The sequence below is a fragment of the Uranotaenia lowii genome, chromosome 2, assembly GCF_029784155.1.
Source record: "Uranotaenia lowii strain MFRU-FL chromosome 2, ASM2978415v1, whole genome shotgun sequence".
Classification (NCBI taxonomy): Eukaryota; Metazoa; Arthropoda; class Insecta; order Diptera; family Culicidae; genus Uranotaenia; species Uranotaenia lowii.
The window spans coordinates 12,139,151-12,164,923 of record NC_073692.1 but is presented as its reverse complement, the minus strand read 5'-3'; the positions used below and the strand labels follow the sequence as shown (position 1 = coordinate 12,164,923).

The 25,773-nt window shown below is 38.5% G+C and overlaps 2 protein-coding genes and 1 long non-coding RNA gene across 4 annotated transcripts in view; all 3 read left to right on the top strand.

The window, feature by feature from the left end:
• LOC129749421 (beta-1,4-glucuronyltransferase 1-like) overlaps positions 1-25,773 on the top strand; it is a 324,450-nt gene that overhangs the window by 82,922 nt on the left and 215,755 nt on the right. The gene's annotated exons all lie outside the window — the stretch shown is intronic.
• LOC129749424 (uncharacterized) lies at positions 16,720-17,246 on the top strand. The gene is made up of 3 exons (XR_008738041.1): positions 16,720-16,757; positions 16,828-16,899; positions 16,967-17,246. It is a non-coding gene; the product is annotated as an uncharacterized LOC129749424 (long non-coding RNA).
• Positions 21,296-25,773, top strand: part of LOC129749418 (beta-1,4-glucuronyltransferase 1-like) — a 175,269-nt gene continuing 170,791 nt past the window's right edge. Inside the window, exon 1 of the mRNA XM_055744392.1 lies at positions 21,296-21,330. The gene's annotated coding sequence lies outside the window, so the exon portion shown is untranslated. The remainder of the gene's footprint in view (positions 21,331-25,773) is intronic.

Genomic DNA, 25,773 nt, shown 5'->3' with positions numbered 1-25,773 from the left:
TGATAGTTAGAGATCTTTGCTACTACTGTATTGTTTACATGTGCAAAGTTTCATGACGTTCTGTCAAGTGGGTTTTGAGATATCATCCAATGCAGACTGCCACTGACTGATTTTTTTGGGCAGGATCGCCAAAAATTCAGTGAAGTCCTAGTGTCCCAAAAACAGCTGGAAATCAACTTTTCGACCAAATTTCTTATGGAAAATCGTTCATGGAGTCCTAGAGGATGTAATGGTTAAATAATTCATTTCCAATTTCACTATTCATGAAGCGAAGACGAAAAAAGTAAAAAAAAAATCTGCTTGCCGTTGAAATAAACAAAAAACGGTGGTCAAATCGTGCGCAAAATAAAGGACAAATGGAAAAATACGCATTGGACAGCAAAATGAACTCTTAGGCGGGCACCTGGCAGGATTCCAGCCAAAAACTTTTCATTGACTAGTGTCGCCTGAATATTACGGAGATAAACAAGAAAAGGAAAAAAATGAAAAAAATTATACCTAGCACTTAAAGTGGCTGACGACCTGTGATAGCTGCAAATCAGTCAGTATTACATAACTATTGACACAATGAATGGCTAAATGTACAAAAAAGGTTACCTCCAAATTCAACCTTTATCCCTGAATAACACATAGGGTAGAGGCCCTTAAAACAACGGCTTAAGGAAGCTTTTTTCATTAGTTCAAAAGAATTGCCTTCCATGTTGGTTTAAAACTGTCATTCATTCATTGAACTATATTTTTAATATTGTGTTATGAAATTATGTAGGAATTAATGATTTATTTTCCACATTCAAGTTCCCTCATTGTCGTACCAGGTTCTTACTTCCGTCGTACAAGGAGACCAAAATTGTCTCAATTTATTCCACCCTCTTCAGAAATACATTTAAAATTTTGCGGTTGCGGTTCATGCAATTGGCATTAGCTTACTTCAAATGGATCAACCGCGCAGCATTATAGCAAATTTTCTCTCAAGTAACCAGTCGCAATAAGCCATGAAACTAGGAAGACTTTATTGCAAAAGGGCTACCATTGCTTGGCTAATGCATCTGCAGGCAGCAAAATACTCTACCTTCTATTAAATGCTAGTTTTTTTCTCGGAAATTAACGCTTCGTTATTCTAACATTTTGTTGTTGTTGCAATAAAAATCAGCTAAATGCAAATTTTTGGGTTCAAATTTTTGGGAGTTGACGTACAGTAATTCAACTAAAATTAGACTTTTCGACAATTTTCATTCAAACTGTAATATGTCAAAAAACGACGAAACACATTTTTTTTGAAAATTCACTGAGAATTTATAAAAATGATGCAAACATGAATCAAGTTTTAAAACTTATATGGGAGGATTCAGAATACAAGCGGGTTCGATTTTGAAGAATTTTGAACGAATTTATGTACAAAAAATCTACCAAAATCGATTTTTTATTGAAAGTTGTATTGAGATCCAAACCAGAGACTCATGATTTCTAGTTTGTAGTTGGAGTAGTTATTGATTCACATTCAGAGAATCTCTGAAAACTGGAGAAGTTTTAGTTTTAGTTTTAGTTTTCAAGGATCTCTCAGTGACCATTCTGTAGATCAAAGCGTTTGGTCGTATGTGAGATATTGCCGTTTGAATGAAAGAAGTTCAAAAAGTCTAATTTTCATAGAATTTATGTATCACATGTTTCAATACTTAAGAAAGTGTTTGGTGTCATCAGATAATAAAATCAAATATAGTCAAATCCAAAAATATAAAATTTTGAAGAAACAATGTCATTGGAGTTGAACATTAGATATGTGTAAAGTTGGAGATATTCTTGCGCGCACCCCAACTTTCTGTTAAATTATGCACGGTGCTGTTAGTAAATAATTTGTAAACCCCAAAAACTTAGCAAAAAACCCCCTCAATTCTTTGTTCATTTTAAACCATGCATTATAAGCAATGCAGAATATTATATCATAAACCAACACACATAAGCTAGGCAACACACGGAGGTAGGCACATCTACCCTAGGCCTAGGAATTATTTTAGCCTGCAGCGCATAACTTTTTCAAAAGTCGGGTCATTTGGGGCACTCTAATGTACATGTGCAAAAATATTAAATGTCCCAGTACACTACACAAAAAATCTTTGAATTATCTGTAATATTTATCATAATCAGATGTAAGTTATGACGATGTAAATAAACAAATGGGACAATATCGTTTTTATGCTGTTTTTTTGGCTAATTGCAATACTAAAATGAATTGAAAGCGGTGGTCCTATAGGGTATTTGTCACGAATAATAATCCTTATTTATAAGGGTTTTTTGAGTAGTATTTTATAGAATCAGGATCTGGATCATAAACAGGATATAGAATGTCCCATTATATCTAAGTCCGATTTAAAATTAACAATATAAACCCATTTTAGGAGCAGATCCAAATTTAATTTTATTTGGATGTCTACTGTTTGACGGAAGCAGCTTTTTTTTTGCTCCGCTTCGGCTTCTTCTGTTTCTTATATGTCTTTAGACTCAATTTTACCTTAGCACGGTGAAGGGTGCTGAAAACAGGTCCCACTTTTTAGTCACATACCGAGCTGAGGCAGTCTTCTTACTGGCGTAATCACGCATGACTTCCTGGTCCAAAGTTTTGTCCACCGGACCCGGTTTTTGCCCGTTGTTTTTGCTTACGAAGCTGCTTTCCTCTCTATACTTCCAAATCGTATTTCGAACAGCTCCAATGCTTACTTCTTACATTTTCAATATCTAAATCAGCGAAATGATGTGGAGAAACAATATTTGTGCTCGATATTTTTGCACTTTTCGGGGAAATGCTTCTCATTGTCATTGAAACTATGAAAACTGAAGCTCACGATACACAGAGTTTCAAGTTGAACTGTAAACACACAGCAGGAATCAGCATTTAAGACTTCATCCGGAATTAGCAGGGTCGTATCAAAAGTGTGCTGAGACATACTGGAACACCCTATAAAAGTTAGATTCAAAATCCATGGTAGAATAAGAATCCTAATGGGAATCAAAATCAGAACAACAATCAGGATCAGGATAAGAATCCCAACAGAATGAGATAGTGATATCTTTTTGATATTTGAAATTGTTTCTTCAAGCTTTTGGCTTTTGGGGCATTTTTCTTCGATGGAAATGGTCCTTCAACCATAAGGGTCATTCTGGACGATTTGGGTTTAGAGGTTTGGTTTTGCGAAATTTAACCTCTATTCGGAAACATTTAACTACTCAGATCTAAATCGACAGTAACTTACTTTCGCTAGAACCTTCTTTTCTCAGATCTGACTGAACAGCCTTTACTCAGAACTGACCAACAGGACTTTTCGTCTACTGAGTTCAAGTCTTATATCGAAGTACCAAATTCTTTAAATAGACTAAAGTTCCCAACTGGAATGAGGTCCTAAACTGGACTAAAGTTGAAAACTGGAGTAAAGTCTTCAATGAAGTTTAAATCGACCCAAACATCTGGACCGAAATCTTAAATTTTTTGACAAGTTTGATTTTGCTAGAAATGTCATATCACCGAATATTTTCTATTTTTTTTAATTATTTCAGAAAGATCAGTAGGTACATAATAATTTTTATCATTCGGATAAAGTATGTACTTATAGATTTCTGTAAGAATTTCAGTTTTTATGATATTACTATTTTTTTTATCAAATACAATTTTTTCTCACTTTTTTTTTTTTTTAACAATTCTTTATTTGAAACGGCTCATACCTTCAGGCTTTAAGGAGCCAAAATCGATTTTGGTTGTTTACAATTGTTTTCTTAACTTAACACTTTGTGAGAGGAGAAAGGAAGATAGAAAGGGAAATATGAAAATAAAAAAGAAATTATAGACGTTGATCGATAGCTTTTAGAAAAAGGTAGATTTCGAACATGTAGTCCAAATCTAGCACAGCTAGTACATCTCTCACTGGAACATGAGGTGGTTTTCCTCGGGCCCTAAGGGAGTCTATTAAATTCGTTCTGGCGACAAGATGGACCTCACACGACCAAACAATATGCTCGATGTCATGGTAACCTTGGCCGCAACTACACAAATTGCTGCCAGCAATGTCAAAACGATAGAGTACCGCGTCTAAGGAACAATGATTGGACATGAGACGGGAAAATATACGAATAAAATCCCGACTCAGGTCCAACCTATTAAATCAGGGTTTAAGGCTTACCTTTGGGATAATCGAGTGGAGCCACCGACCATCCTCATCCTCGTCCCATTTGCGCTGCCAGTTGACAAGAGAGTTCCCTCGTACCAAGAAGTAGAATTCGTTGAAGACGATTTCACGTGGATACGTGTCGCCTTCCGTCGCCCCCACCTTTGCCAGAGAGTCTGCCTTCTCATTGCCCACTATCGAGCAATGCGAGGGAACCCAAACAAAGGTGATGGAAAAGCGACGTCTTGTTAAAGCACTCAAAATATCCCGTATCTTCTCTAGGAAGAACGGCGAGTGCTTTCCCGGTCGTATTGAGTGTATTGCGTCAACTGAGCTTAGACTATCCGTTACAATGTAGTAGTGCCCAACAGGCCGTGAGGCGATGCTGTCCAAGGCCCAGTGAATAGCAGCTAACTCTGCTATATATACAGAGCATGGTGACTGGAGGTTATAAGAGGCGCTAGTTGTTTCGTTGAAAACTCCAAATCCCGTTGATTCCTCAATCAGAGACCCATCGGTAAAGTACATTTTGTCAGCATCGACGTGTCTATATTTAGCTTCGAAAATTCTTGGAATCAGAAGTGGGCGATGCGAATCCGGGATTCCATGAATTTCCTGCTGCATAGACAAATCAAACTGGACAGAAGAATTATCGTAGTCTGGGCTGAAAACACGAGTTGGAGAGTACGAAGAAGGGTTTACCTGCATTGACATGAGGACATGGTATATAGACATAAATCTAGTATGAAGATTTTGCTCTAGTAACCTTTCAAAATTAACGATCACCAATGGGTTCATGACCTCACACCTGATGAGGAAACGAAGTGATAGTAGATTGTATCGATCTTTCAAAGGGAGTATTCCTGCTAAAACTTCAAGACTCATGTTGTGCGTTGAGGGCATACAGCCCAAAGCGATGCGAAGACAACGGTATTGGATACGCTCGAGTTTGATGAGGTGAGTTTTGGCAGCCGACTGGAAACAGAAGCTACCATATTCCATCACTGAAAGAATAGTTGTTCGATACAATTTTAAAAGATCTTCTGGATGGGCTCCCCACCAGGTGCCAGTGATTGATCGGAGAAAATTGATTCTCTGTTGGCATTTTCCTTTCAGATACTCAATGTGTGCTCTCCAGGTACATTTGGAATCAAACCAAACCCCAAGATACTTAAAACACCTCGATTGAGTGATCGTTCTGCCAAGAAATTGGAGCTGTGGTTGAGCTGGTCTATGTTTTTTAGAGAAAACTACCAACTCCGTTTTCTCTGGAGAGAACTCGATCCCAAGCCCCAAAGCCCAGGAAGACAATCTGTTTAAAGTATCTTGTAAAGGTCTGTGCAGATGTGGCTCAGTATCACCTGTTACAGATACTACGCCATCATCTGCAAGTTGTCTTAAAGTGCAGCCTTCAGAGAGACAGCTGTCGATGTCACTTACGTAAAAGTTGTACAAAAGTGGACTCAAACATGAACCCTGCGGGAGGCCCATGTAAGAGGTTCTTCTAACTGCAATATCTCCGTGAGCAAAGTTCAGATGTTTCTCACAAAGCAAGCTGTATAAGATGTTGTTCAAAAGAGGAGGCAGACCCCGGGAGTGCAATTTGTCTGACAACACTTCTATTGAGACTGCATCAAAAGCTCCCTTTATGTCTAGAAACACTGAAGCCATTTGCTCACGTTTTGCGTACGCCATTTGTATCTCTGAAGACAGCAAAGCAAGACAATCGTTTGTTCCTTTGCCCCTTCGAAACCCAAATTGAGTATCTGAAAGGAGGCCATTTGCTTCCACCCATTTATCCAAACGAAACAAAATCATTTTCTCCATCAATTTGTGTATACAAGACAACATAGCTATTGGACGGTACGAATTCGCATCGGACGCTGGTTTTCCGGGCTTTTGGATAGCGATAACTCTTACTTGTCTCCACTCTTGGGGAACAATGTTGTTCTCCAAGAATTGATTAAATAAATTCAACAAGCGAAATTTAGCGGCGTCCGGAAGGTTTTTCAACAAGTTGAATTTGATTTTATCAATTCCCGGAGCTGAATTGTTGCAAGAGAGAAGGGCAAGTGAAAATTCGACCATCGAAAAGCTGGAATCTAGACCACACCTATCCGAAGGCACGTTCCGGATTATTTTTTGTACAGGTGTAGAATCTGGACAGACTTTCCGTGCGAAGTTGAATATCCATCTATGTGTATATTCTTCACTTTCATTTGTAGATGATCGATTACGCATGCTTCGTGCAACTTTCCATAAGGTACTCAAGGATGTTTCCCGTGATAAACCACCCACAAAATTTCGTCAATACGCCTTTTTTTTCCCTTTGATTAATTTTTTGAACTGATTTTCAAGGGAAACATATGACTCAAAAAGGACGAGGGTTCCATGTTTTCGAAAATCTTTGAAAGCTTTTGATTTGTCCTTATAAAGCTTGGAACACTGCTGGTCCCACCATGGATTTGGAGGCCTTCGAAGAACAGATGAATCTGGGATGGGTTTTGTTTGAGCGGAAAGTGCACTTTCATGGATCAAACGTGAAAGAAAGTGGTACTCCTCCAAAGGAGGTAAAACATTCATAGAATCAATGGCATTTGTTATTTCGTCCGAGTACTTTTTCCAGTCGATGTGTCTTGTAAGGTCATATGCCATATTTGTTGAATTTGAAGTACTGGCCCCATTGGTGATTGTAATTTTGATTGGCAAGTGATCACTACCATTGGGATCAGAGATTACCTTCCACTGGCAATCCAATGATAGTGAGTTTGAGCAGAGTGAGAGGTCAATTGCACTTTGTCTTGCAGGAGGTTTAGGTACCCGTGTTTTTTCACCCGTGTTCAAAATTGTTAAATTGAAACTGTCACAAATGTCATAGATAAGAGTAGAACGACTATCGTCAATTTGTTCTCCCCAGACAGTTCCATGTGAATTGAAATCACCCAGGATCAACCTTGGCTCAGGCAAAACTGAACACAGGTCCTCTAGGTGACTTCGATCCACTGCAACTCTATGAGGCCAGTACAAACTGACAATGCATAAGTCCTTACCTCTTATAGTTGTATGACAAGCAACAGCTTCAATTCCTCCTGATAAAGGGAGGTGGATTCTATAGAAGGAGTGGTGCTTATTGATCCCCAAAAGCACCCCTCCATAAGAATCGTTGCGATCCAAACGGATAATATTAAAATCGTGGAAAGAGATGTTTGATTGAGAAGAAAGCCATGTTTCGGAAAGGGCAAAAATATCGCAACTAGTTTCATGAAGAAGAAATTTGAACGGATCCAGTTTGGGGATTAAACTACGACAATTCCACTGTAGAACAGTGATATCTCCGACCTCTCGGCGTAAATTAGTCATCGAGAGAGATAAACACTGAAAGAAGGGGCCAAGTTTGCATCAATTGCTTCAAAAGTGTCTTTACAAAAGGAAGCATTGCACTTACAATGCTTTTTATTGATTCAGATACGTTGAAAAACGAAAAAATTCCATTAAGGATGTCAGAAAACTTGAATAGTCCCGGTTGAGGAGTTGATTCTGGTAAAACCGCATCAATAATGGGTGCGTTTGGAGTCACCGCTGCTGTTGATTTATTATGTGGTGAAAAGGTCGCTCGGAATCCAGGAGGAATTTGTTTCTTCTTTTCTGCAGCAAACGCTTTCTTGGTGATGTTGGTTGGAGGGCTGATTGATGGGATTTTATTCGGAATCTTGGGGGTCTTGGTATTTGTTTTAGCACGCTTTCGTGAGTTAGCTACAAAAATAAATGGGTTCTCCTCATCTGTTGTATCCTCGTTATCAACTGGCAGCACCGTGAAAAAATTTTTTCTCACTTGTTTCGATAAGATTCCAATTATCTTCTGCAGTGTTCCGAATTTGAAATTTTTACCCAGAATTTCAGTTTACCATCAAAGTCGCGATATGGATTCAGCGCTAATTGGATGCAAAAACAAGGCTCGTATGGATATTTCGTTTCATCTCCTAAATATTAAATGTCATCGCGTTAGAAGGGATCGGCGAACCGAATAACACCTCGGCATAAATTTATGCACTAAGGCTGCCTGACTTGACTAGATAGCTGGCCCAACTTTACGACTAATATGCTATGACATAGTCATACATACATACTTAGATGATGCCGGTGACGATCCGGACGTGCCCACGTGTTGTATTACCGGCTAGGGCTTCGTTTTTTGCTTTTCTTTTCATCTTCCTCTATGGATACATAGAGGTGTCTTCTCTTTTTTCTGTGCGCCTATGTATGACTGCAGCAGCCCTTCCGAAGTGCTCACGATGATGCACCTCATGGAAAATGTCATCCCATTCGCTTGCATGATGATGCAGCAGCCTAGCAGCAGGAGAGCACCGGAGACGATGAATTAATTCGGTATTATGTCACTGGTTGCAGCAGGTGCTCGGAATCACGTTTCAGGAACTCTTCGACGGCGTTGGGGCTTTGCGGATCTTAACGGACGACCATTAAGGGAGTTGCTCCAGTCGTTATCATTAGAAAAAGGCCAGCGAAACCTTTTCAAACTATTTTTTCACTTCCGCGTGGTTTAATTCTCACGGTTCACGATAAATGTCATTCGAAAAGCTTCTAAACACATATAAACAAAACGAAAGCGAAAAAAAAAACGGTCAATCAAAAAGTGATTCCGCAATGTCTGAGGAGTGGTGACCCAGTTTATTCGACTTCGAAAAAAAAAAATCCATACTCACCCACGCTCTGTCTCTTTTGATCAAGAGTCGTACAGCATTAGGTTGTAGATCCGCCAACAACTCCATTCCGTATCACGAGGTGTGAATTTAAATATCACACACCCAACCACTCGCCTTCATCTGGTTGAATTCGAATCTCCCAATCAACACAACCGGCTGCCTGCCAATCGAGAATTCCGGAGCTTTTTCGCGAACCACGACATTTATGGATCATTCACCATTTACTCCCACAAATCCGTGAAAGCAAAAAAAAAATGACGGAACCAGCAGAAACCTACCGGTTAATGTTTAGCTTTTTGGCCCAACTCGATGCCCATATCGAATGTTGTTGTTGGTATCGGCCGGCCTTTATTTATTTTTTTCCCTTATCCACACGACGACGACGACGACGACAAGTAGGCCTCGATTTCTGGTTGGAATTCCGTGTTACGCAATGGACGCAAATATCGGACAAATGCTTGGGGTCTCTGGCTGCCCGATTGGGTGGTGGGTCAGAAAAAAAAATACGGAGGAAGCGGGACGACAAGCAGGCCATGCGGCTCTCGGCTGGTGTACAAGAGTACTGAAAACCGGTGTCTGTGATTGTTTTCCATTGGGGAACGGTGGGTTGATTGTACGAATTGATCAATCTATTTGTTGATTTAAGCGTTAAGATAATATACCTACTGGGCGAAAATTCTAGATATTTTAGAAAAATAGTTAATCATGTTAAAATAGATGATATGCTATTGGTTATGAAGTTAAAGCCTACTCGATCAGAAGAGAATAACAAAATTATATCAAGATGAGATATTATGATACTAGATTTTTCGAATCATCATCAGAACTGAAAATATTTATAATATAAATGGAATTGCAATGCAGTTTTTTTTAACTGTTCAACGAGAGAAACCAATCTAAAAGGTGAGAAGATGAGAAAAATTGTGATCAAAACAGTTTTTGATGTTTAAGTTAACGTATTTCTGAGATACTTACGATGCAAGGCAACATAATAAATATAATTTTGCACAATTTCCTCAGAAAACCATCATCATCAACTTAAAAACTCATAAACTGATTTTTTTTTAAATTTCTTTGGCCCGGATTGTCAAAAAGTATGAGAAGTAAATGTGAACTTTTTGGACACCGTGTGCATTCTTAGCCTTTTATGCCACTTTCTTTCATCTCTCGAGAAAATATACTTCTCTGTAATATATGATGGAACGAAGAACCTTTAAGCACCTTGGTAGGTGCATGACGATATGAACGATTTTAAACGTTCCAGGTCATTTGATGGCAATCTTCATCGGTTAGATAGACGACAACTTCACTACGGCTTCAAAACCTTCATTAGGTTGCCGGGAGCTCATGAATTTCTCTAATAGTTTCTACTACTCTCATTTTCTACTCGTGCTGAACCCATAACCTGCGGATGATATCAGAACCATTTGACTTGATCTCGGGTCATCGCACCAGAACAACTGAAAGGTCATCTCACCGAAGCCAATGTATCTGAAGAGAAAGGTCGTTGAACTGCAGGAAGGTTATCGAGCTTTAGGAAGGTCGGTCAGTTGTAAGAAGGTCATCAAACTGTAGGAAAGTTGTGCTATTGAAACGGTAGTAAGGTCAGTTGTAGTAAGGTCAGCGGACTGTAGGAGGGTCGTTCAACTGTAGCAAGTTCATCAAGCTGTATGAAAATTCTTGAGCTTAAGGACGGTCTTCAAGCTGTAGTAAGATCATTGAGCTATAGGACGGTCGTCGAGGGAAACCTTATCATGTTCCGGTGGGCGGCAAAAATGTCCACGTTAAAATGAAGTGAAGTGAACACTTTGACGATGCTCTTGCAGTAGTGGTCTTTAAATCTCTTTTGCATAGCAATCACCATCAATCAAAATAAAGCAAAAATCCTTTTAACAAGTTCAAGGTTCTGCTTTTCGCTTGGAACTATTGCAAAAGAATGCTTTTTAATCGTTTTGCGTCTTTTTCTACTTTTTTATCGTTCCTACATTTTACACATACTCGCGTACTTCAGTTGAAGTGTGTGGAAGAAAAACAAGCAAAAAAACTGTTTACAGCTTACTTTCAGTACAATTTCCAGTGTGCAGAATTTCTAGCAAGTCTTTGTTAGTTAGTAGCCAAGACTTGCTATGCTAGAAATAAATCGAAGAATCTGCGTTATTTTGAAGAATATCGGAGTTTGAGAGCCCTCCCAGCGTTGTGGTATCGTAATTAGACCCAAACAACTGTCTGGTTTCTCTTAATAGTCAAGAAAACTTATGAACTTCAGTTTGGGTTTATTCTGGTAACAGCACCCAATGAAGGTGAAAATAAATATCTACTATAGTATGAATGGTAATCCACCATGAGTGCACGCATTCACTGCAGTTTATGCCTGAGTATGTGTTCACATGCATTCTTTAGATTATAAAGTTCGACAAATCTCCAATGCAGCTCGAACACTATACCCGGACCTCATGGCTTCGTATGAACTATTATAGAGTGAATGTATTAGGTTTTTTGATGTAGGTGTATTTGGGAAGAAAGAATCAATCAGGTGGACTAGTTTACTTACAGGTATTCTGCCTCGGTATATATCTGGCCAGCTGGTGTCAGCCTATCCGCTAGACCTCATTGGCGCTTAAAATAAGCATCTACTATAGTTATCAGATAACATACTGGAGTTAGGTAACAGAGCGAGCTAGGAGCAATGCGCATCAGGAATGGAGGGTCGAGGTACCATTAGAAACAATACATAGAGCATATGGGAAGTATTGATGAATGAACGACAAGACCCTTGACCTGTGTCTGGTGTCGAGTTAACCTTCAATAACAATCAACTATTATTTTTTTATCAAATTGATTGGTAGACATATTGAAACTTGTACCACTAGTAATTTTTTTCATCAAGTCTCTAAATAACCCCAATTTTTTGGCTAGGAAAGCTTTAAAGCTGTACGCCAATACCTTAATCAGTCTGTTTACTTCGTGTCTGCTTAAGGGGTGATCAGTTATCACACAGTACTCAAATTGGAGTAATTTTTGTCTGTTATTCACCAATCGGAAACGAGTGTCGTCATACAACCAAAACGAGCAATACATTGTCGTAAAAATTGAATGGTGGTTTTGGTGGTTGTAGAAGACGTGGCAAAAATTTCTGGCCATTTTGAAAGTGCATCGATTACTACGAAGAAGTAAGTTCCGTCCACTGGTCCAGTGTAATCAACGTGGACCCGTTGCCAAGTTCCAGTTGGAGTGAGCCCAACTGAAGGGAAACTTTCGTTGGAAGTTTTGCTGCTGCAGCACAGTTAGTGCAAGAACGAACAAGCTCTTCGATGTCATTGTCCAGCCTCGGCCAGAAAAAATAGCTTCTTGCAATCGATTTCATTCGGACGATTCCCGGGTGAGCCTTGTGGATTGAGGATTCGTTTGCGATACGGTTCGGGAATGATGATTCTATCTCCAACCAAAAGGCAGCCATTTAGCTCACTGAGAGCAAAACGACGGCAGAATAGATGCTTTGCCTCTGGATCGGTGATTTTCTTCGCTGAATCTGGCCAACCTTGACGATGATATGCAAGAATTTTCTGTAACGATGATGAGCTTTGAGTTGCTTTGCGTATCATTTGTTGCGTTACTGGAACGTTTAGAAGCGAAGACTCGAGAGCACTTCCCTCCCATGTCTTCATCGACGCGAATCGTTGCGATCACCAAGTCCTCGTCAGCTTGATGATGTCTGTTTATCAGGCGTGAGAGAACGTCGGCATAACCAAATTTATCCGTTGCTACATACTCGATACGAAAATCATAGCTTAGAAGAAAAGTGGCCCAACGTTGTAACCGATTTGCGGAATGAACCGGTATGCCTTTGTGGGATCCAAATATGGAAAGCAACGGTTTGTGATCCGTTTGCAAGGTAAAGTGCCTTCCATAAATCATCGAATGGAACATTAAAACACCAAAAACGAGAGCGAGGCCCTCTTTCTCAATTTGCCCGTAGTTTCTCTCGGCAGGGGTGAGAGAACGACTACGATGCTGAACCACCTTAACTGCTCCAGTTGGTAGGCGATGCAAGAGACAGGCACCGATTCCGGTGCTCGCCGCGTCATCCGCAACGATGATTTCATGGTGAGGGTTAAAATGCATCAAAAGTAATTCGGAACTCAATATCTGCTTAAACTCTTCGAAAGACTGTTGACATTCCGACGACCAGTTCCAAAGAGCATTCGTCTTGAGAAGTTGATCCAGAGGATGTCGTTATCGAGGCATTTCTGCCACGAATTTTGAGTAATAATTTACGGCGTCAAGAAATGACCAAAGTTGGCCTTGCTCGTGTGCGGTCGCATATTTTTCCGTGGTCGCGTTTTGCTTCGTGATTCCTTGAAAATTATCATTCGTTGCCTCCATCGAGTTATTCAATGCTATTTAATTCGACAGTTCCCTGATTGTGCGCTTCGTGACCGGAAGTATCATGTTTAGGTAAAGAAAAAAAAAGGCAAGTTCCAGCGCCGGAGTCGTTTTTTTTTAAATAATTCGAGAAATTGTGGCTTTTGGAAGAAGTTTAAAGGAGCGGACCCGTGAATTGTTAGCTAAGTGTACTTAGTTGAATTCTTGTTAAGACCTACAGGATTGTTGGATTTTTGTTCAAGTGATTTGGGGCTGCGAATTTATAACAAAGTTGTCGACTAGACGACACCATTTGAAAAATTGGCTATGTTTACTGTATTTGTACCGCTCGTTGGGCGGCAGTCAACATTTGATAGATTACGATGGTTACTGTGATTAGAAAAAATTATGAAAAATTCGGCGTTTATCAAGATCCAGAAAATTCAGCTAAGTATCTTTTCTAAATTTTATTTCTTCAAAAAATTTGATTGAGTTGGAATTGTTACAAGGTAAGATTTGAATCATGAGTATAAACTATTTATTGATCAAATATTTAAAATAGCTTAACTCTATTATTGGGGATTTGTGGGAGGGTTGGACAGGGCATCAAACGAGCCGAAAACTGATATACAATGGATTGTGGGTTCAAGCTAGCCGGAGTATCTCGGCAAATTTCGAATCATGAGAAAGTTACTAAGATATCTTCTCAGCATTCTTAATTTGTTTCGAACAGTTGGAAGGAAGTGAGATGAGTCAAACCTGTCCCAAGCCAGTGGTAACGGACCCCTTGGTTGTGCTGCAATTATTGTTGATGAGTTAAGAATGAACAATATTTGAATGTGCGATCGAGACTTCCCGTACCGACTCGGGTCGAAAGACCTACCAGCCACTGGTGGGTCAAACATACATACATACATACATACATAATTTACGGCGTCAAGAAATGCTCGCAGCTCCTGCAGATTGGTTGGAGGAGGCATGTTCGATATAGCTTGCAGTTTATCTGGGTCAGGGCGAGCTGCTCACAATATTTCCAAGGTTTTTTATTTCTTCCATATAAAATCGACATTTTTCTAGCTGCAAATGGAAACCAAAATCTTTAATGCGATCTAAAGTTGCACGAAGATTGTGAAGGTGGTCTTCGGCATTTCGTCTGCCGACGAGCACATCATCCAGATAAACACGAACACCCTTCAATCCAGAAACCATGGAGTCCATTATCTTTTGAAAAGCCCCGGGTGCTGGTTTGACCCCAGGAGCCAAACGGTTGAACCTGAATAACCCACTATGCGTGTTTATCGTGAGCAAATCCTTAGATTCATCGTCAACTTCGATTTGCAATGCAAGTAAGCGTTCGATAAATCAATTATGCTGAATACGCGCACACCAGCAAGAGAGGAAAAAATATCATCAGGAATGGGGAGGGGATATTTGTTTGGCTGGAGAGCGTCGTTCAAGACCGTCGAGTAATCTCCGCATATTCGTATACTGTCACTCGCCTTCTTGACAGCTGCAATAGGTGCTGCCCAGCACGAATATTCTTCCAGTCGTTGTATTTCGGCTCCCAGAGCTTCGTGGGCTGCTTGAGCAACCGGACGTCGTGGTACATATTTACACAGGCTGAGAATTTGGCTTCAAGTACAATTTCACCTGTGTCTTAGTGCACAATCCCAAGGAGTTCTGGAAGAGCTCGGGAAACATTTGCTGTAGCTGTCGCACCTTATCGTCGAATCCAGACTTCACGCTGACTCTGTTGCACACCGGAGACAATGGAATGGACCATAAGTTGAACGAATCGATCAGATCTAGACCCAATAAATTGAGATCAGCAGATGAGCAGGTTTGCTGATATCTTGAAGCATAACGGTGCACTGAAACTCTACTTTCAAGTTGACGTTTCCACCAGAAGCGCTGATAGCTTCGTGCTCAGTTGGTTTTGTTGGAGGAGCACCTAAAGCAATCCAATTTTTCCGACTAATAACCGTGAAAGCCGTATCGATTTGTAGTTTGATCGGCTTACCATTGATGAGAATGCTGACGAATTTGCGTCGTCTCCGACGTACCAGTGATGTGACCGACGAAATTTTTTTCAGAGCAGAAAAATTATCTCTAGCTGTTTTTGGTTTCGGTTTGGATGCAAAAGCGCAGTAACCTTCCTTATGACCGGTGACTTTACAGTTTTTGCAGACGTGGGTGGAGTATGAACAATTTTTCGTGAAATGCGGGCCACCGCACAGCCAGCAGGGTGATTTAGGAGTTTTATCTTCGGTTTTCGGCTTGTGATGTGGTTTTTTGTTGTTCTTCTGATAGTGTTTTGTTCGCTGCTTGTCAGTAAGAGCATGGATAGAAACTGCAGAAGAATGAGGAGTGTTTTCGATCAGGGCAGTGTCCAATTTTATGTTCAATATTCGCTGGCACTCAGTGGATAGGGCTTCCACTGTGGAAGCCGCGGCATCTTCCGTCTCTAGTTTGGACAGCAGCCTGGTACGGATTTCCGAATCTCGATGAGAACGCAATCCGCACACAAAAATGAAAGCCTTGAACTCGTTCTCGGTCTAACTGCTCGCTTTAAAATCCTCGCAAAGCCGATTAACCGTACCGGCGTAGGCGATGAAGTCGTCGGATTCTGGCTTCGAGTATTGCAAGCATTTGCACCGCTTGTTGAACAGCGAGGTACGTCGTGAAAAAATTTCCGTGAGCTTCTTTGTTGTCTCCTCAAACGAAAAATCTTTGGGTTGTTTAGGCAAAATGTAATTCACGTACCTGCTGTGCGCTTTGGTGTCTAACTTTCGAAGCAATAATCGAACTTTAGATGGTCCATCCATCTTGCGAAAATGTATCCTCATAGCGGGAGAACCAAACATCAAACAGGCAATCGTCGGTGTCTGGATCATAATGAAATTCCGTCATCGTGTTGGCCAAAGACTCTAAGAGGAATTCCTTGTTGTCTTCGGGTCCAGTCCAGCATTTAACCGTGGAGGTGCTACGATGGGTTTTGCGGCGAGAGATTTCACCAAATCCTGGAGTTGCTGTTGTTGTTGTTGTTGGAGTGCGTTAAGGGTCTCCTGGAATCCCTTCGTTTGTTCCAGCTGTTGAGCTTGTAGCTGTGAATTTTGTTGGGAAACCGTAGCGAGGCTTACATTTTTATTTATTTACATAGTATTCCGTCTCACGACATAACTTGACGAACATAATTCCTAAAATTCACTCGGTTCATAGCAACCGTTCACCAATTTCTCGGGCACCCCACGTTCGCTACATAGCAAAAAATAATGTAACGATGACCGATGTAATTTGAGCAGATGTTAGTCACAAAATGTAATAGTACAACTTTTTTTTTGTGATACTACTCAACTGTCCGTTTATTACATCCAATCGATGTACACAATTTTAAACATGTCTGTTGATGTAATATCACATCGTCAATGTAATCACATCAAAGCAGCTCATAACTGTCAAAAAATAGTTTTCATATTGAAAACTTCGGAAGGGTTTCTGAGGCTCAGACGCAACCGATCTACTGGTAAGATACATCAATTTGTTTCTTATTTTTAAGCAAATCCAGTGATACTAATTGATTTCCATATTTGTAGGTTCCTGTATATTTATTCTAAAGAAAAACAGTACAAGGAGAGTGGAAAGAAATTTTGAAAACAGATCGGAAGGTAGGTTCTATTATAATTATTTTTTCAGACCCGCTACCTCGAGATTCACCTTTTTTCTATTTTTTAGGCCCAAAGCAATATACCGAGAATCTCTTCATGCCTCACATGCCGATCCGAGGCCAATATCGAGATCCAGCATTGGAAGAGACAGTTATTTTGTTTCGAGTCTAAGGAAAGCTAAGAGCTAATAGTTTTTGTCAAACTTCCGGTGAAAAAATGCTGCTGAAAACATTTGCCAAAGTTATGACGAGCCAAGCCTTTGCAACTGGATGAATAGAAATTTTAACAAATCAAATTTGAAGATTAAATAAATATTAACCCATTTCAAAATGACATTATGACAGATTCCAACAGAATATCATTTGTTAACACATTGGCGAAATGTGAATATTCAATAAAATTTTCGTTCTTTTGACTACCGCATTTTTATACTTACCTGGCATAGGGGTTACCGTGATCAGACTAACACATTTTTTCTAAAGCCAAGTGTTCGAAAGAAAATTGACTAATTGTAGATTTGTCCACGATCCTGAAAGTTCTACCACAGGTTCTACGATAATTATATTGTCCTTTGAATTGCATCAACATTTTTCATCGTTTCTATGTTCCCATGTTTGTCTACTTCGATAATTTCTGTAGTGTAATTTTGATGCATTTTATCGAGGTCATAGGTTTTACATCAAAACGATGTTATATTAGGTAGCATTTGCGACTCAAGTTATGTGCACGTTTTTGATGTAATATCGCAACACTTTTTTTGCTGTGTAGATCACGCTCCACTTGGTCTAACCACCTCGCTCGTTGCGCCCCCGCTCGTCTTGTTCCTACCGGATTCGTAGCGAACACCTGTTTTGCAGGACAGTCGTCCGGAATTCTCGCAACATGTCCCGCCCAGCGTATCCGGCCAGCTTTCACCACCTTCTGGATACTGGGTTCGCCGTAGAGTCGCGCGAGCTCGTGGTTCATCCTTCGCCTCCACACTCCGTTCTCCTGTATGCCGCCAAAGATGGTTCTTAACACTCGTCGCTCGAATACTCCGAGTGTACGCAGGTCCTCCTCGAGCAATATCCATGTTTCGTGCCTGTAGAGAACAACCGGTCTAATGAGCGTCATATACAGGTTACACTTTGTGCGAGGGGTAAGTCTTCTCGACCGCAGTTGCTTGTGGAGTCCATAGAAGGCACGACTTCCGCTGATAATTCGCCTCCGGATCTCACGGCTGGTGTCATTGTCTGCGGTCACCAGTGAGCCGAGATAGACAAAGTCTTCGACTATCTCCAGCTCGTCGCCGTCGATCGTGACCTTGTTATTACTGGACAAGCGGGTTCGGTCGGTCTCGGATCCGCAGGCCAGCATGTATTTCGTCTTGGACGTATTAATCATCAACCCAATCCTTCCTACTTCGCGTTTCAGTTTGCGGTAGATCTCCCCCACAGCCGCAGATGATCTGCCGACTATATCAATGTCATCGGCAAAGCAGATAAGTTGACTGGATCTGTTGAAAATCGTGCCCCGCATTTCGCCCACCGCTCGTCGAATAACACCTTCTAGCGCCACGTTGAACATCATGCAGGATAGACCATCACCTTGTCGAAGCCCCCTGCGCGATTCGAATGAACTCGACAACAACAGCGAGGCTTACAATGATGCTTTTGAACTCGGCATCACTCATGGTTGGTGTGAGGTTAGAACGATGGCGGTGGGTATCTTTTTGCCAAAATCGCCATGTAACTGCTGATGTGACTGTTGAGAAACAACGGAAACGATAATCTACAGGTTCCTCGTCGCCAACTGTTTTGTACCTGTTGTTTCACCACGAGAGAAAGCCAAGTTTTCGCGTTTTTAACTTTTAATCTAATTCTTAACCTCGTTGTCGTTAATGTACAAAATTCAGAATGAATGATAAAGAATAACGAAAGTATATCTAACTGACATATCTCGTTGGGGCATCCAGTGGTGACGATCTTCGATGATGTTCGAAAGCTGCGCACCGGGGGCCCAACATTCCCGAATCTTGATTTCTAGCGCTCTTTGATGCCACCGGCGATGTAGTTACTCATTTGAGATCCAGTTGCCAGGCCACCAAGCGCGAATGATACTCCGCAGGCAGCGATTCACAAATACTCGCAGTTATCGCGTCGTCACCGCATAGGTGCACCAAGTTTCACACCTGTACAACAATACGGATTTGACGTTTGAGTTGAAGATTCGTCTGCCATTATAAAATTACAAGACCCTACGTTAGAGACGAACTACTCAAAGGTTTCTCTAATAAAGACATTTAAATAATTGGCTACTTTTTTTTCTTCAATTTATGTCATATTTTGCATTTTTTCTCAGAAGAATTGACGGAACAGGAAAAAGTTCCCCAAAACTCTAAATCCTTTTTCTAATTGGATGGATTTTTTTTTTAATTTTAAAAGTTTAACTCGAGAAGCCCCACCGTGTCCCAAAAAAAAGCAATGCTTCGATGGCCAATAACTGGTTATAAATGTGTAGAGACCTTTCTCGTACCTTGTACAGGCAGGAGGTTTGGCAAACGAGAGCAAAACAACAAACCTGTACCAATGTAGGTGCAGGCCCAGGTAAGGCAAGAGGGTATCAGGTAGGTACCCCAAAACGTGTGTCCATCAGCCGCACTTCTAGCAGTCTTCCAATATGTAGGAGGGTTCTGGTACCTGTAATGCTTCGAGGAGAAAAGCCAGACTTTAAAATCAGAGGGGGAATGTGGAGGTTGAGCGTGGAAACGTCGTGTTATTCAAATGGATTAAATGTTGCACTCCCTCTTCTGTTTTCAACTCACCCACTTAAACAAATATTCGCATGCCTCCGGTCGGAACGAACGCAATTTGCTTACCGGGAGGTCGGCAAAACTGCACCCGGGTACCCTAACCTGGCTTATACAGGGTGAAATGTAGCTACGAATCGAACTTTGTGTAAGTTTCAATTTCCGCAATGCACTTTAGTTAGCGCGCTTTTTCGCACTAACGGCTTTAACGGGGAACCTTCGAACAGGGTTGGAATTGAATTATGTTTGATAAAACTGTTGATAGCTGCTGACAGCCGCAGAACACGTGCTTTAAAGGTGGCCTGAAGTATTTTGCCTTCATATGATTTGAAGGTTTCTTTCATAGAATTATAACAATATGCTTTTTTAAGTGTCACTTCAAAAGATGTTGAATAAATCAGATTTTCCCTTCAATTTATTTTTGATTTAAACCGTAAACAAAATGTTTCGGTGGGACCGAGAGCAAAAAGCCTAACTCTAATGAAAAGCTTCAATATTGTGTTTTTTCGGTGTCTCATCCTGATGTTAGACTGACATCAAGCAGGATGTTCTACGAATTTTGAACATAAAATTGGAACACGGAACAGAAAATTGGCAGCAACCAAACATGGGAAAATAACGAGCAATATTTTCCCTTCTTTCAAGGGGAAGTTTTATTTTTTCTCATACCTCTCTAAAGTGAAATATCTTGAATGTCAAAAATATTAGCGAGTTTCGCTAAGCAATAGAAAAGGGCTTAATCTCCATAACTTGGAAATGTCGCAAAAAAAAGGCACTCACACTTTGTGACCTTCCAGGGTAGCTAAAGTGCCTTCCACACACAGCCTTGGCTGATTTCCAAATTTGCGCAAATGGTATCTTAATTAAGCATCCACCCCCTCAAAGTCGAACACCTAAAAAAACGACTCATGAAAACACACCAAGAAATGAATAATTTCCAGCACGGGGAGGAGGACGAAAATTTGGCACTCTCTTCGTCGTCGTCTTTGTCGTAGCGGTAGCACATAACCTTAGCAGGCTTTGGTTGGCCTTCATATTTAGTGGTTTACCAAAAGATGCCTGTGTTTTTTTGTGTGTTTTCGTGTATTTTGGTAGCAAAACAACCAGTAGGAGGCCTAGAAAATTTAGAGTCTAAAACCAAAACCGGGTGGCCTGCTAAATTCTCTCTAGGCCTAGGCCGGCGAACAGTTTTCTACAACTTGGCCTACTTTGCCGCTGCTCTGGCTGCTTGTTATTGCTAAATTATGATGCAGATCTGCAGCAATGCAATGGTGCTCGTTGTGGTGGGTTGTGTTGCATGACTGTCGAAAAGAAAATCCATATTTCTTAGTTGACAATTTTGTCGCATTTCAAATTGAGGCAGCAAGCGAAGACTGAATGCAGCTGGTGCAAAACTTAGGAGCAGAGTTATCGGTGTTGTTTCTGCTCTAAAGAACATTTGTGGCCCGAAATAGTTGTAGTCCAATAATTAATGCCGGAGGGTGGGAGTTTTCAAGGGTTGAGAAAATTCAATAAACACATATTTTTGATTCATTACCCAAAAACAAGTGTTAGCAATTACCAAAAGGATATATATTTTTCCTAACTGTTCGTTTCTTTTATTTGCAGATTACCACAATTGTCTTATCGAGTTCAAATTGAAGGTGAGTTAAAGTGATATTAATTGAGCTTGGATTGTACGAAACATAAAGTTTGGTCATTAATTTGAGAAAAAACAACACGATTTGAGTACAAATTTGAACGGGCAAATTGGTTTCCGTTCCAAAGCTGATTCACTATAAAAGACATCTAACTCGAAATACTGACAAAATTTACAAGAAATGACAACAATGACAAAATTAACCAAAATATTAAAAAAAAAACAAAAATGACAAAAAGGTATAACTTACAAAATTTATAAACGCTGACAAATTTACAAAAAAAAAGACAATAATAACAAAAATGACAAAAATGACAAAAATGACAAAAATGACAAAAATGACAAAAATGACAAAAATGACAAAAATGACAAAAATGACAAAAATGACAAAAATGACAAAAATGACAAAAATGACAAAAATGACAAAAATGACAAAAATGACAAAAATGACAAAAATGACAAAAATGACAAAAATGACAAAAATGACAAAAATGACAAAAATGGCAAAAATGGCAAAAATGACAAAAATGACATAAATGACATAAATGACAAAAATGACATAAATGACATAAATGACACAAATGACAAAAATGACAAAAATGACAAAAATGACAAAAATGACAAAAATGACAAAAATGACAAAAATGACAAAAATGACAAAAATGACAAAAATGACAAAAATGACAAAAATGACAAAAATGACAAAAATGACAAAAATGACAAAAATGACAAAAATGACAAAAATGACAAAAATGACAAAAATGACAAAAATGACAAAAATGACAAAAATGACAAAAATGACAAAAATGACAAAAATGACAAAAATGACAAAAATGACAAAAATGACAAATATGACAAAAATGACAAAAATGACAAAAATGACAAAAATGACAAAAATGACAAAAATGACAAAAATGACAAAAATGACAAAAATGACAAAAATGACTATAAAGACAAAAATGATAAAAAATGACAAAAATGACAAAAATGACAAAAATTACAAAAATTACAAAAATTACAAAAATGACAAAAATGACAAAAATGACAAAAATGACAAAAATGACAAAAATGACAAAAATGACAAAAATGACAAAAATGACAAAAATGACAAAAATGACAAAAATGACAAAAATGACAAAAATGACAAAAATGACAAAAATGACAAAAATGACAAAATGTATGTATGTATGTATAATCCATCCAACGACCCCCTGAGCTGGCAGGTATGTTATGCAAAAGAGCCAATATTAATCCGTTTGATTAAAATTGTTCAATCGCGGGTGCTGGTGGTGTTAGCTCTATTGAAATTCCAGTAACCCATTTCAGAATGGCAGCTGCACATCCCGAGGCTACTTTCATTGCCAATAAGCCCCGTCCAATCATAGCCGCATGACCAAATGGGTCATGTAATTATGATTAGTCTTTCCATCTTGTATTGTTGACATATCTAGGAACTTCATAAATATAATCGCCAAATTATATAAACTTAGAACCCTAATACGTCCAATAAAAGATGGACATGTATTTAGTTTATGATTTCAGTTATAATTATTATTATGGTATAGATGAAGATAAATAATATGGGTGAAAAAAAAAGTTAAAAAAAAAATTTAACAATGGTCGTAAGAGTTGGAAACTGAAATATAGCTATCATATTTTTCTGAAAAAAACATGATTAATAAAACATTTTATGATGTATTAAAAAAGATTCACCCAATATTCTGAAAAAAATATTTTTGTTAATAAATTTCTAGATAGTATATAAATTTGTTCCCTGCCATTGGCATTTTCACTAGTCTCCAGTACGGCTGCATATGTTGTGTTGTCAACATTTTTGCCTGTTATATTATTTGTTTTAAGAATATAATTCAATAAAAAAGGGTAAAATATAACTCCAAATGGTATAAACGAAGATCGATATTAAAGGTCAAAAATGAAAATAATAATAACACTAGTTTACAAAATTTTAAAAAAATCGTGAACTTGATTAGCTGACCAACATTTTTAATGTAAAATCGGGCGCTGAATCCGAAAATGAAATTCAAAAAAATCTCAGTAGAACCGTTTTTGAGTTATGCTCCAAATATGAAATTTCGAAAAAATTAAAAAAGTTCATGTACTTAGATTAACATATCTCGGTCGGCTTAACAGTAATTTGATATCCCTCTTTTGCATATTCAAGGTGAATAAGTTTTCTATCGATCATCTGAACATTGTTTTTGCGTTCGACCAACAGTATTGCTAATATTAGTGACTTTATGAGAAAAAAAATTATAAAAAACGCATTTTTTTAGAGAAAATTTTGTTTCAACGAAAGTTTTAGACTCGATGGTAAGATTTAAAAAATCTGATTTTCTTTTGCGCTTAAATGTCAATTTAAACCAAAGATTTCAAGTGGTTATTTATCAAAATCGGTTGAAAATTGAAGAAGTTATGGCTACTTTACCATAACTGAAATTTTTGGAGTTTTTAATAATTTAACGAACCGCAGTACACTTATCATAGTATAGGAAGAATGAAACATGATAAATCTCACTCGCTCCAAGACAAAATTATTTATTAGCTTACCAGAAGGTCACATGCCAAGTTTCAGGAAGATCTGACCATAGGGAGGGGTTGCTTAAGTCTCAAACGTGAATAAAATTTTGAGGTATTTTGCCCGGAAGGAACGAAAAATACTGGTTTTTCATCAATAACTTTTTTCATCACTAGCTGATTGTTTTTTATGGTTGATTTTCTTAAAGCCTAAGTTGCGACAAATATTTCACCCGAAGACTGCAACTCGATTGGATTTGAAACAGAAAAGTTATTGCGGTTCAAAGGCCGCAAATTTTGTCTAACACGCAATGAGTACTTTTTACCCATTGCGTTTTATACGACAATTTTCGACCAAAATACAATCTTTGAACCGCAATAACTTTTCTCTTTCAAATCCAATCGAGTTACAGTCTTCGGGTGAAATATTTGTCGCAACTTAGGCTTTAAGAAAATCAACCATAAAAAACAATCAGCTAGTGATGAAAAAAGTTATTGATGAAAAACCAGTATTTTTCGTTCCTTCCGGGCAAAATACCTCAAAATTTTATTCACGTTTGAGACTTAAGCAACCCCTCCCTATGGTCAGATCTTCCTGAAACTTGGCATGTGACCTTCTGGTAAGCTAATAAATAATTTTGTCTTGGAGCGAGTGAGGTTTATCATGTTTCATTCTTCCTATACTATGATAAGTGTACTGCGGTTCGTTAAATTATTAAAAACTCCAAAAATTTCAGTTATGGTAAAGTAGCCATAACTTCTTCAATTTTCAACCGATTTTGATAAATAACCACTTGAAATCTTTGGTTTAAATTGACATTTAAGCGCAAAAGAAAATCAGATTTTTTAAATCTTACCATCGAGTCTAAAACTTTCGTTGAAACAAAATTTTCTCTAAAAAAAATGCGTTTTTTATAATTTTTTTTCTCATAAAGTCACTAATATTAGCAATACTGTTGGTCGAACGCAAAAACAATGTTCAGATGATCGATAGAAAACTTATTCACCTTGAATATGCAAAAGAGGGATTTCAAATTACTGTTATGCCGTCCGAGATATTTTAATCTAAGTACAAGACCTTTTTTAATTTTTTCGAAATTTCATATTTGGAGCATAACTCAAAAACGGTTCTACTGAGATTTTTTTGAATTTCATTTTTGGATTCAGCGCCCGATTTCACATTGGAAATGACCTTCAGTTTACTGAGTTCAAAAATGCTGTAAACTAGTGTAATTTAATAACGATTTAAAATAATCAAAATAATAATTTAATATCTAAGTGATGTTCGAAGGATCTGGAAGCTGAAGTATATAATTATAATAATAATACTGAAAATAAAATATTAGTAATAGGCTATCAGATGCATAATTCATTCAACTATTTGCTTTCAAAATACTAAGCCACTGGTTCCAACTGAAAATATTGAACTACTATAATTTATATTCATGTCCATAATCGGTGATGGTGATGATAACAGAATAACTCATAGTAAGCTGAAACTATAACTTAATAAGCAGGAATATAAATTATTAGCCAATGGACAGCATCGTTGTAAACCAGGTTTTTTTCATGTAATGTTCTTTTTTACAATAGCATAAAATTTCATAGATATAAAAGATAGATTTATTCAATGATAATAGACATTGATGATTGTTATATATAAGATATGTAATAAGTTTTAAACATTTGGATAACATTTTAAAACTGTGTGATTTTATTTCAAAATTCAGCTGCTAATTTCATAATTGTTGCGGCATCATCTGAAAGCTAGGTTAAAATGGTGATATTGATACTGCTTCGATCCATCCATGTATCATTGTATAGATCAATGCAAAGTCAGCCTATCGACTTTGCTTCTTCTAGACAATAATACGATGTGGGACAAATGGTCTTGTGCGGCAAGAAGTTTTCT